This window comes from Amblyraja radiata, chromosome 19, assembly GCF_010909765.2.
Source record: "Amblyraja radiata isolate CabotCenter1 chromosome 19, sAmbRad1.1.pri, whole genome shotgun sequence".
NCBI lineage: Eukaryota > Metazoa > Chordata > Chondrichthyes > Rajiformes > Rajidae > Amblyraja > Amblyraja radiata.
The window spans coordinates 26478710-26491737 of record NC_045974.1 but is presented as its reverse complement, the minus strand read 5'-3'; the positions used below and the strand labels follow the sequence as shown (position 1 = coordinate 26491737).

Below are 13028 nucleotides of genomic sequence, written 5' to 3'. Positions count from 1 at the left end.
AGGGTCTTGACCCAAAACATCACCGATTACTTCTAACCAGAGATTCTGCCTGTTCCGCTGAGATGCTCCAACATTATGTGTCTATCTTCAGTCCTTGACAATGATGAACATTGTTTATTTTACTACTAAATATAGGCCCCTTCATTCCAGTAATTTAATCTCCTCATCATCCTTCCTCATGGAACATTTTGTTTTGGCAAAGGTAAAAACTGATCTAACTCTCTGTCAATGGTGTTTCTCTTACCACAGTCAAGAAAAATATGGTTAGAATATTGGCTGATTTCAATATTGTTTTCTCTTTTATTACCTGGACCAGTCAGAAGAAGTCTCGACCCGAAACATCACCCATTTCTTCTCTCCAGAGATGCTGCCTGTCCCGCTGAGTTACTCCAGCTTTTTGTGTCTATTACCTGGACCAATCCATGTCTAAACTAAAACGTCACACTCTGAGTGTTCTATGTTATGCCTCAACCATCTTAAGTCATAGTTCATGAGAGGAATAGATCAAGTAGATCAAAGTCTCCTGCCCAGGAATCGAGAACCAGAGAACATAGGTTGAAGGTGAGAGGGAGGAGATTTAATAGAAATCTGTCCGGCAACTTTATCACACAAATGGTGGTAAGTGTATGGAACGAGCTGCCGGAGGGGGTCGTTGAGGCAGGTACTATCGCAATGTTTAAGAAGCAATTAGACAAGTACATGGATAGGACAGGTTTCGATGGATATGGGCCAAATGCAGGCAGGTGGGACTAGTGTAGATGGGACATGTTAGATGGTTTAGTTTAGTTTAGTTTAGTTTAATTTAGTTTAGTGATACAGTGCAGAAACAGCAGACCCTTCAGCCCACCTAGTCCACGCTGACCAGCGATCCCCGCACATTAACACCACCCTACACACACTGGGGACAATCTTACATTTACACCCAGCTAATTAATCTACAAGCCTGTATGTCTTTGGAGTGTGGAAGGAAACCAAAGATCTCTGAGAAAACCTACACAGGTCACTTGGAGAACATACACTTGGAGAGTCAAGCGCCCATAATCAGGATCAAACACGGGTCCCAGGTGCTGTAAGGCAGCAGCTCTACGGCTACGCCATCATGCCGCCCTGGTGTAGGCAAGTTGGGCAGAATGGCCAGTTTCCATGCTGTTAAATTCTATGACTCTATGACTCTATTACACCAGAAAGACAAAATGCTTCACCCTCATCTCAGCCCATTCTTCTCTCCAGAGATGCTGCCTGTCCCGCTGACTTACTCCAGCATTTTGTGTCTACCTTCGATTTAAACCACCATCTGCAGTTCTTCCCTACACATTTCCCATTATATATACAACTGTTCAGGAGATTTACTTAATTCAAACCAAATTACACATCCGTCCATGAGTTCAGTCCTGTCAGAAAACACCCGTTGGAAAGTCATGATATGTTTTGCCCTTTGGCTGGTTTCGATTAAGAAAAATAAATGGTCCTCTCAGGAGGTGTGCGATATTAAAGGAGAATGCAGGTGAGAAAATATCATGTCCATAGATCTATAAATAGCTCATCATAAATCCACCAAATGTTTTGTTTCCAGGTTAAACCTTGTCAGTAAATTTTACACTTCATGATGACTCATAGATCTAACTATTTTATGTCAAAGAACAGCTTCTTGTCTGATTGGCATGATTTACATAATGACTGCATCCATCCTGTTATTTAGGGACAAGATTATGCACAATTTTACAGCGATTTTGGACATGTACGACTTCTTTAAAGATTTTGAGTCTAGCTATTAGAATGAGCGGTGTATTGTACACAGTGTGACATATTGTAACCTAGCAACAGAGCTGTTACAAATTGATGTACATGTTAGAACTAAAAAGAAACTAGTTGGCCAAATATCAGTGGCAGATCCCTGTTTCTCTTTGGAACAAGAAAGAAGGATGAGTTTTTGAAAAAGCATCAGCGTTACACTACTCTTTTAGTTGTTTTCTTTAAATAATGACATTGTTATAACACATTTCACTTGTGTTACATCCTAAACTGAAGGGTCTGCTCCTGTGTTGTTCTAGGTTCCATGTGTGAAGTTGTTTCCTTAATGGTTTATCCAATGTTGTACTGCATTTGAACAAGGGAAAGCATTTGAATGGAAGTAATTAGCGTGAACATCTCTTTCCTTGCTATTTTGTTTTTGAAGAGAAAATAATTATCTTGGTAATTTTGGGGGAGATGAGAGATGGCAGAGTAAGATGAGACTGAGAAGGGAAAGAGAACATTAAAATGCCCAGAATAAAGTACTATTAAATCTGCAGGCACTCACATCACCTGGCGACCAGAGAAGTGGTTCTCAGCTGCAAGAAGAGAGGGCAGTTCAATATTAATCCCCAGAGTTTGAGTTTGAGTTTAGTTTATTGTCACGTGTACCGAGGTACAGTGAGAAGCTTTTGCTGCGTGCTAACCTGTCAGCAGAAAGACAACACATGATTCCAATTGAGCTGTCCACAGTGTACAGATACACTATAAAGGGAATAACATGAATGGCGTTTAGAGCAAAATAAAACCAGTAAATTCTGATCAAAGATAGTCCGAGGGTCTCCGGAGGGGTGGATAATAGCTCAGGACTGCTCTGTGATTATTGGGCAAGTGTGGGTGGGGGCGGGGGGGGGGAGAGGCTGGTAGAAGTTGGGGAAAAACAGAGGTACAATCAACTCAGTTACTGCTATGAAAGACACTTGCCTTCATTTCACTGCTGGATGCCCTGAGCCTCAGGATACATTCACTACACTTGTCATACTCTTGCGAGTTTTTAATCCATAATGCTGAATGCTTCCCCTCTCACTGGGGGCTGGTGTGCTTCGGAGAGAGGACAATGTCATCCGATTATTCCTTCCACTGTACAGCAGAATTCTGCCTAGATTAGCTACTCACTAAGGAACCATCCCCCAGAGATCGTAAGGAAAATTGAACTTAATAATGCGACTTTTATCAACCTTAGAGTCCAATCCGACCAGAATGGCTCCGTTAAACGTCGGAGGCATTTTACCATTAATTATTCCTGGTGGTGAATTCCAACAGCATGTAAAATGTTAAGAAAAAAGGTTTGCCTTCTGGCATTGTGACACCACAAAATACCTTACAAAGCTTTTCAAAGGAAAGGTGTTTAGAGTGTCCTGTGCTCATTAGTCACTTGCCTAGCTTCCATGTCATTTAAAGCAGGGGTGGTATTTAGTTATTGACTGTGGGACTCAGCCAGTAAAGCCTTGCAAACTGCAGGCACGTTCAATGCGTAATCAGTCTAAAAAATACATGACAGCTGAGCGGTTGGATCGGCGAGGATATCAGGCCAACCAGTGAGGTGCAAGAAAAATGCCATTAATGGTGGCACGGTGGTGCAGCGGTAGAGTTACTGCCTTTTACAGTGTTTACAATGTCAGCGACTCGAATTTCATCCTTACCACGGGTGTTGTCTGTACGGAGTTTATACGTTCTTCCCGTGACCTGCGTGGGTTTCCTTTGAGATCTTCGGTTTCCTCCCACAGTCCAAAGACGTACATGTTTGTAGGTTAATTGTCCTTAGTAGTGTGTAAGATAGTGTTCAGGGCCTGTCCCACATTCACGACCTAATTCACGACCTTTTTTACTCATGGATATTTTTCATCATACTAGAAAAACGCCCCGACCCACTTGAGGCCCCGAGTACCTACGACCAGCATCACGGCCTGCTACGACCTACCTACGACCTACCTATGACCTCCTACGACCTCATGACGACCATGCTGCGAGTATGAGTCAAGGGCAAACTCGGCAGAGGTTATGAATTAGGTTGTGAAAGTGGGACAGGCCCTTTAGTGTGCAGGGATCGCTGGTCGGTGCGGACTCGGTGGGCCGGAGGGCCTGTTTCTCTAAACTAAACAATGAATGAATGAATACGTTTATTGTCATTGCACAATACTGTGCAACAAAATTCCATTGCATCTCCTCCGGTTAAAAAATACAAACACGACAACCATTGACACATATGTACACTTATTAGTAAAAATAATAAATAAGTATTTAAAAAGAATTTTAAAAGAATGTTGCATTTCTTGGAATTACATTTTGCTTCCCCAGTACTAAAGTACATTATTCTGGAGGAGAGGGAAGTGAGAGGGAAGAGATCTTTGCTTTTCACTTGCAGCTGAATGACACCAGCTCATTTACAAACAGGATTGAATGCGTTATTCTGCCACCACACTCGAGTCTAAAACAAAATCTGCTGCAGCGCCCTTATGTGTCACTACCCTCTGGAGCAAACAGCTGTTCTTCAGTTGCAAAACTGTTGCGGTGTGTTGGTAAAATATCAAGCCTTCAATTTTTATCCCCCCAACTCAGACCTGACTGGTAAGTGGGTGTCTGGAAGAAGGGTCCCGACACCAAACGTTGCCTGCCCATTTCCCACCTCGATGCTGCCTGACCTGTTGAGTTCCTTCCAGCACTTGGTGTTTGGAGATGTGATCATCGCAGCTTTTTTAATTTTAATGCAAAACGTAGAAATTCATCTTTATGAACCAGTGACCCTCAATCAGTTACGCATGAGCCTTCATGGTGTATTTTAAATCCTTTGTTGATATTTAAAGGTCCATTTGCACCTCCTCCAACCTCATCTACTGTATCTGTTGCTCTCAGTGTGGGGCCCTATATAATGGCGATAGCAAGCACAGACTGGGCAATCGTTTTGCTGAACACATACACTCAGTCCGTCTTGGCTTACGTGATCTCTCAGTTTCCAACATTTTATCCCATTCGCATACTGACCTTTCTGCCCTGGGTCTCCTCCACTGTCGGAGTGAGGCCACACACAAATGGGAGGAACAGCACCTCAAATTTGGCTTGGGCAGTTTATAATCCAGCAGTGAGCATTGATTTCATTAATTGCACATAACCCCTGCATTCCCTCTCTCTCTCTTTCCCTCCCCCACCCTAGTTGTCCTCCTAGTTCCACTGTTCGCATCCTTGTATCCCTCTGGTATCACCTCTTCCCCAGCCAACAATGGGCCATTGTGGGCTCCACCCATCCACCCTTCCTTGGTCATCTCTTGCTGGCCTTGGTTTGTTCTTGCGTTTTCTTACCTCCAGTTACCTCCCTTCTACTTTCAGTCTTTAGAAGGATCCCCACCAGAACGTCACCCATCCCCTTTCTCCAGAGATGCTGCCTGGCACACTGAGTTACTCCAGCACTTTGTGTTTATCTTTGGTAGAAACCAGCATCTCTAGTTCCTTTCTACCCACTGTACTGTTCTATGCCCTATGCTCCATGTTCTATGTTTCTGCAGCAGTGTCTATCACCAAGAAGGACAAGAGACCAGGTACACCACACCATTTTCCTCCAAATTGTGTAACATTCTGGCTTGTAAACACATCACTGCTCCTTGCTCATCGTGGTTTAAATCCTGGAACCTTACTCAAAAGCACAATGGGACCACCTTCATAAGAAGGAAGATACAACATGCTGGAGTAACTCCACGGGATAGGCAGCGTCTCTGGAGAGAATAAATGGGTGACGTTTCGGGTTGAGACTCTGCTTCAGACTAGTTAGGGAAAAGGGAAACGAGAGGTATAGACGGTGATGTAGAGAGATAAAGAACAATGAAGGAAAGATAAGCAAAAAAGGAACGATGAAAAAGGCAACAGGCCTTGTTAGCTGTTTGGTGGGTGAAAACGAGAAGCTGGTGTGACTTGGGAGGGGGAGGGATGGAGTGAGAGGGAATGCTTGAGGGTTACTTGAAGTTAGCGAAAATCAATATTCATTGGAGGATTGAAGGTGGCTTATCACCAATTTCTCAAGGGCGATTCAGGACAGGCAATAAATGCTGATCCTCATAATCCACATTAGAATGCAAAAATACAGTGAATGCCCTATTAACAAAGGAATAAATAGGTTTAACTTGTCATCACAGTTTCCAACATCTGCAGTTCCTTCTGTCTCTGAGAAATATTTGTTCTTGTTTTTTGGCAGTACATCTTCAGAAATAACAGCAAATCACAGTTTGAAAAGCTGAAGCATGCAAAATGGTTAATGGAATTATTTTGCGATGAAAGAGGTGCTACTGCTTAATTGGTGTGTCATTAGGTGAAATTGTTAAATGTTTCTAATGTTTCCAACTCCCTCAGTTCACTTACCAATCTTTTCACAGGTCCTTCACTGTTGACAGAATTATTATTTTATACTCAGTCTGTTCTTGGCAGAATTTTAATGTTGCGGATAGACACAAAGTGCTGGAGTAACTCAGCGAGTCAGGCAGCTTTGCTGGAGAAAATGGATGGGTTACCTTTCGGGTCGGAACCCTTCTTCAGACTGGACAACATTTTTTTAGACTCTACAACGGTGTCTGAAGAAGGGTCTCGACTCAAAACGTCACCTATTCCTTCTCTCCATAGATGCTGCCTCTCCCGCTGAGTTTCTCCAGCATTTTTTGTCTACCTAGGACAATTTTTTAGACCTTTAATGTGTAGATGCTGGTTTACACCGAAGATAGATACAGAAAGTTGGAGTAACTCAGCTACTCAGCAGCATTTCCGGGGAAAAGGAATAGGTGACATTTCAGGTCAAGACCCTTCTTCAGACTGATAGTCAGGGGAGAGGGAAACGAGAGATATAGAAGGTTCATAATGTTGTGTGCAGAATTCTACTCACAAGCAATGTGGGCGGCACAGTGGTGCAATGGTAGAGTTGCTGCCTTACAGCGCCAGAGACCTGGGTGCTGTCTATATGGAATTTGTACGTACTCCCCGTGTCATGCGTGGGTTTTCCCCGTGCCGCATTGATGGCAGCCTCTGCCTACAGTCTGTCTGATTTTCTGTCTTTTTTTAATTTTTAGTCAGTTTTAAAAGTTTGTTTTGGAGATTTCTTTAGCTTTTCTATGTGGGGGAGGGGGGTAGGGTAAGGGGGAAACCGTTTCCCAGTCACTTCCTGGCGAGGACGCAACTATTCTCCGAGTCGCGTCCTCGCCCCCCTCCTCGCGGCCTACCACCTAGATTGGAGCAGCCTTTCCTGCCGGGGACCCGGACCAGAGCTTCAGCAGCGGCGGCGCAGCGCTGGATACATCACGGAGCGGGCGATTGTTTACCTGGATCGACGTTGAAGCTCCGGAGTGTTGGGCCTGCTGCTTCTACATCAGAGCTGTGGTTTGCGGAGTTCCCAGCGCGGCCGGCACTAACTTTAACATCGCGGAGTCCTGGGGCTCTTTGCCGGGGGCCGCCAGTTTTGAATCTCCGTCCAGCGCGGCATGTGGACTTCAGGAGCCGCGGATTCCAGTAGGAGGTGGCCGATTCGGATGTTCAAGCCGCTGAGGATGTCCTCCTGTTCCGACATCGGACTTCCATCACCCCGGCGAGAGGGCCTGAACATCAGGCCGCCCGTAGCGGCGACAGCGGGATTTCAGGAGCCCCCCGACCACAGGAGAACAACAGAGGAGGATGACTGAATTTTGGAGCCTTCCCCCACAGTGGGAAACTTTGATCCCGCTGTGTGGGGATGCCTGTGTTAAAGACTATCGTGTTCTTTATTATTCGTATGGCTGTATGGCGACCACACATTTCACTGTACCAATTGCTACATGTGACAAATAAATGTATCTTGTCTTCCTCCCACATGCCAAAGGCGTACAGGTTTGTAAGTTAATTGGCTTGGTTAAATTGTAAATTGTCCCTAGTGTGTGCAGGATAGTGTTAGTGTGCGGGGATCACTGGTTGGCGCAAACTCAATGGGCCAAAGTGCCTGTTGCCATGCTGTATCTCTAAACTAAACTAAACCAAACAATGCTAGTATTTATGATACTCACCACAGTTTGTCTTCCAGGATTAGCGGAAGGAGTGGCTTGGCAGGCCAAGTGAATGAGGTAAATTATTCTCCTAATGCAGTTAAATTGTGTTGAGATGTAGGGGATGAGGGTTGCCCCACTGGGAGGCTTGACTCACTGATTACTTAGGTACTGAGCAGAATCCTTTAAGTGAGTTCCAGCAGTCAGTTTCCGCCCTGCTTTTGCAGCCAGTCAACCAAATCCACAATCATCGATTGTAGATTCTCTCCACTTACCTTTCCCTTAATTTAAACTCTACGCACCCAGCATGCGGTTTGAGCAGAGTCATTCTCAGATTTTCCCTTTGACTGTCTAATCCAACATTTTATTGGCCACCTCTATTGTTCTGGAGGATGGGTCCCAACCTGAAACATTACCTGTCCGTGGTCTCCAGAGATGCTGCCTGACCCACTAAGTTTTGTTTTGTCTCAAAAATAAACTTTATTCAGAATAAATAATTTATTCTGGATGGGGCACCACAGTTGCTGCTTTACAGCACCAGAGACACAGTTTTGATCCTGTCTACGGGTGTTGTCTGTACGGAGTTTGTACATTCTCCCTGTGATCTCGTGTGCTTTCTCTGGTTTCCTCCCATACTCCAAAGATGTACAGATTTACAGGTTAATTGGTTTCGGTAAAAATTGTAAATTGTCCCTAGGATAGTGCTCGTGGACGCGGAGAGGGGGAGTGTGCAGAAGAGGTTTACCAGGATTAGAAGGTATTTGCCATGTGGAGAGGTTAGATAAAATTAGAATAGCTTTAAAAATAGGTAAGACAAGCTTGGGTTGTTTTCTCTGGGGCACCAGAAGTTGAGGGGAGATCTTATAGAAGTCAGAACCTTTAACCCAGGGAGGAAATGTCAAGGATCAGAGGGCATAGCTTTAAGATTAGAGGGGAAAGTTTGAAATGGGTAGCTGAACAGATAGTTTAGATAGCAATAAGGTATTAAGGATAGGTTCTTGCTGGATCTTTCAACCATATCCTGGTTTCTTTTGCATTCACTTGAATGGAAAGATAGGGTTTTTTTAAAGTCAAGGGAAGATTCCATCACTAAACTGAAGATGGACACAAAAATCTGGAGTAACTAACCCCATCATTCCCTCTCTCTCTCTCTATCCCTCCCCCATCCGGCAAACTATCTTCTCGGCTAACAGCTAACAGTGGCCTGTTTCCTTTATCATTGTTACTTTTTTGTATATCTTTCATTCATTGTTCTTTATCTCTCAACATCATCGTCTATATTTCTCATTTCCTAATCCCTGACTTAACCAGTCTGAAGAAGGGTCTCGACTGGAAACTTCACCCATCCCTTCTCTCCAGAGATGCTGCCTGTCCCACTGAGTATAAACCTGTGCCTCCATCACTAAACTGTTGGATTCAACAATGCTGGACAGCAGGTTTAGGACTTTAGTTAGAGGCTTGGACCAACCATCTACTGCCTCAGAGAAATGCCTGAAGAAGGATCTCAACCGGAAACTTTAATTTATTATTGTCATGTGTACAGTGAAAGGCTTATGTTTGCGTGCTATCCAGTTAAAGAAAATAATATATACACCGCTACAAACAAGCCACCCACAGTGCACAATTTGTGCAGTTTACCAATTTTTAAAAGGTGCACATTTTTAGTCCACTTGACAAATCCTTCTTATCAGTTTAGTGTTTCTTCTTATTAGGCCTGAAGAAGGTTCCACGACTCGAAACGTCATCCATTCCTTTTTTCCAGAGATGCTACCTGACTGGATGTTACTCAGCATTCTTTGTCTATCTTTGGTGTTAACCAGCACCTGCGGTTCCTTCCTGCACCTGCTGCCTTGAGCATTTTACAACCTATTCAGCTATAGCTGTTTCCATGGATGGATGGATGTTTAAGGAAAGTCAGAATTTTTCTGATTCTATGCCGTCCTTGATTTAACATATGTTTGATTCCAATAATAGTGCCTGTAAACCCTATAGTGGTTTGTGAGCATGATAAATCATTGAAAGTACATTGCTGCTGCACTTACCAGATGTGTAATGCAGTATATCAGTAACAGAATACAATACAACATTGTGAGCAATGTCCAAATTACATGTTACAAACATAAGAATGAACGCTGTTACGTTGTACTGTCTTTAACTAATAATAATTACAGTGCATTGTTGCTGATTTATATTTTAGGTTGGGAATTCAATTCTGTAAAGGTGGAGAAAAATATTCTGAACTATTTTGGTCTAAAATTGGCTGATAGGATTTGCTGTATGGAAAGGAGCCTTTGCAACATTGGCGCAGTTGGTAGAGCTGCTAGCTCACAGCGCCAGAGACCCAGGTTCGATCCTGCCTTGGGTGCTGCCTGTGTGGAGTTCGCACATTCACCTTGAGACCACTTTGCACATTCCTGGTTTCTCCCAGGTGCTCCGGTTTCCTCCCACATCACAAAGATCCCAGAAAATTGGTCTCTGTGAAATCCCATCAGTGTGTTGGGGAGTGGATGACAAAAGTGGATAACATAGAACATTTAGACGATGTTTGGATCGGTACATGGATAGGAAGGATTTAGAGGGATTTGGGCCAAACCTGGGCAAATGGGACTAGTGTGGATGGGGCATCTTGGTTGGTATCGGTAAGTTGGGCCTAATGGCCTGTTTCCATGCCAGAAGACTCTATAACTTTATGACCCTAACTAGTGTGAATGGGTGATCAGTGGTTGGCATGGACTCAGTGGGCTAACGGGTCTGTTTCCATATTATCTTTCTCAATAAATTTAATCAATTTTATTTTGATGGTCGGCAAGTACTTGGTGGGCCAAAGGCCTGATTCCATGCTGTGTCTTTCAATCAATTCAATCAATTAGGAAAGGATGCTGCTCATTTTTTTAATTAATTTTTGGGCCTGGGTGCTGCTAAAAAGGGCAGCGTTCATTGCCTGTCCCGCATTGCCTTTGAGAAAATGGTTGGGGTATCAGGCGGAAATCACAATTGACTGCTCGAGTGGGCTTGGCCACTGGGTCCATGCCATCCACTGATCACCCATTCACACTAGTTAAGGTCATAAAGTCTTCAGTTTGTAGAAGGGTCTCGACCTGAAACGTCGCCATTTCTTCTCTCCAGAGATGCTGCCTGCCCGGCTGAGTTATTCCAGCATTTTGTGTCTATCTTTGAGTGGGCTCAAGGTTTCGTTTAAGTTGTAGTGGTGGGAGAATGGCAGAGGATTGTGATCAGATATGGGTACAAGGATATGAGGAAGACCCCACAGCATGAGCTAAGTTTTTAGCTCAAAGAACACATCGCAGTTTCAAACTCCAGACACCATGGATGACATCATGCTAGGACAGAGTCCCATTAAGTATCCAAGAAAGCAGTCTTACACTGAGGCTAGATTTGGTGTGAGCAGCTCACACTGATCATAGCCCACCCACATGTGACTGCATTTCACTGAGGTACAATCCAAACATGAACATTTGAAGCCAGTGAGCAGGTCTGAGAATACCCATGCATGATCACCACAAACATTGAGGTCCTGGGGAATAATTCTGCTTTGTTGAAGGAGGGGTCAGATATTGATCTTCTATTAAAGTTGTATTCTAAGTTCATACATTTTAGAGGCAGAATTAGGCCATTCAGCCCTTCAAGTCTACTCTTCCATTCAATCATGGCTGATTTATCGTTCTCTCTGACTCCCATTCCCCTACCTTCTCCCCATCACCCCTGACACCCAATGAGTTGACCTCCACAGACGTCTGTAGCCACAAATTCCACAGATTCATCACCCTCTGACTAAAGAAATTCCTCCTCATCTTAAGGTACTTCCTTTTATTCTGAGGCTAAGGCCTTAGGCCCTAGACTCTCCCACTAGTGGAAACATCCTCTGCACATCCACTCTATCCAGGCCTTTCACTATTCGGTAAGTTTCAATGAGGTTCTCCCCTCATCCTTATAAGCGGGTACAGGCCCAGTGCCTTCAAGCGATATTGCTGAGTGCACGTACTTGTTGCACCGTGAAATGGTATTTCCTAAAGGCAGCTGTCCCACTGTACGAGCTAATTCAAGAGCTCTCCCGAGTTTAAAAAAAAATCAAACTCGTGATAAGCACGTAGAATGTACGTAGCGGGTACGTCGAAGCTCAGGACGTCTCTTAGCGGCTCGTAACGTTAACGGCAGGTACTCGGGAAACGCGGTAAGCTCGGGAAGACTTGTGAAGATTTTTTAACATGTTGAAAAATGTCCACGAGAGCCCCGAGTACCTACAAGCAGCTAATACCGTAATTCTCCAAGTTCGAATTAGGGGAAACTCGGGAGAACTCTTGAATTAGCTCGTACAGTGGGACAGGCCATTACTGTTACTGGGTTTACTCAGTGCTTACATGATCTGCCATGGTTGCTTGGAGACTTAGGTCTTTTATTTAGTAAAGGTGTAAAGGATGGGCAAAATAATCAGAGGACACAATGAAAAGAAGATAAACCGCTCACTAAAAATGACTGAAAGTGCTGGAGTAACTCAGCAGGTCAGGCAGCATCTCTGAAGAGAAGAAACCTGTGATGTTTTGGGCCGTAACCCTTTTCCAGAATCAGAAGCCGGTTTATATCTTCAGTATGAATCAGTATCTGCAGTTCCTTCTTACTCATCTCTGGCGAAAGTGGATAGGAACAGGACCAGTCTGAAGAAGGGTCCCCACCCAAAACGTTACCCATCCTTTTTCTCCAGAGATGCTGCTTGACCTGCTGATTTACTCCAGCAATTTGTGTCTATCCTTGATCTTGAGATTGTAGAAGGGTCCTGACCCGAGATATCACCTGTCCACATTCTCCAGAGATGCTGCCTGACCCGTTGAGTTACTCCAGCACTTTGTGTCTTTTATATTGTAAATCAGCATATGCAGTTCCTTGTTTCCCTATAAATTACTCATTGCCGTTATCTTTTGTCTACACATAAACTGGAAGTTTTACTTTCTATTGTAGAGCAGTAGATACCTATCAAAATTAAACAGCTGGCTTTGCATATACTGAAATAGTCAAAAGTGCATTTGAAACATTACTTATTTTCATAAAGCTAAGAAAACTCTCAAGATGGACACAAAGTGCGAGAGTAACTCAGCGGGTCAGGCAGCATCTCTGGAGAAACATTACCTATTCCTTTTCTCCAGAGATGCTGTCTGACCTGTTGATTTACTCCAGCATTTTGTGTCTATCTTTGGAAGAAATAAGTGCTGGGCGGAATGAGCAGGAACCCTTCTT

At 43.9% G+C, this 13028-nt stretch overlaps 1 long non-coding RNA gene across 1 annotated transcript; it reads left to right on the top strand.

Moving 5' to 3' along the window:
- The first annotated feature begins 5341 nt into the window (after window positions 1-5341).
- Window positions 5342-11632, top strand: LOC116984218. The gene is made up of 3 exons (XR_004414925.1): window positions 5342-5353; window positions 8006-8008; window positions 11517-11632. It is a non-coding gene; the product is annotated as an uncharacterized LOC116984218 (long non-coding RNA).
- Window positions 11633-13028: the final 1396 nt, after the last annotated feature.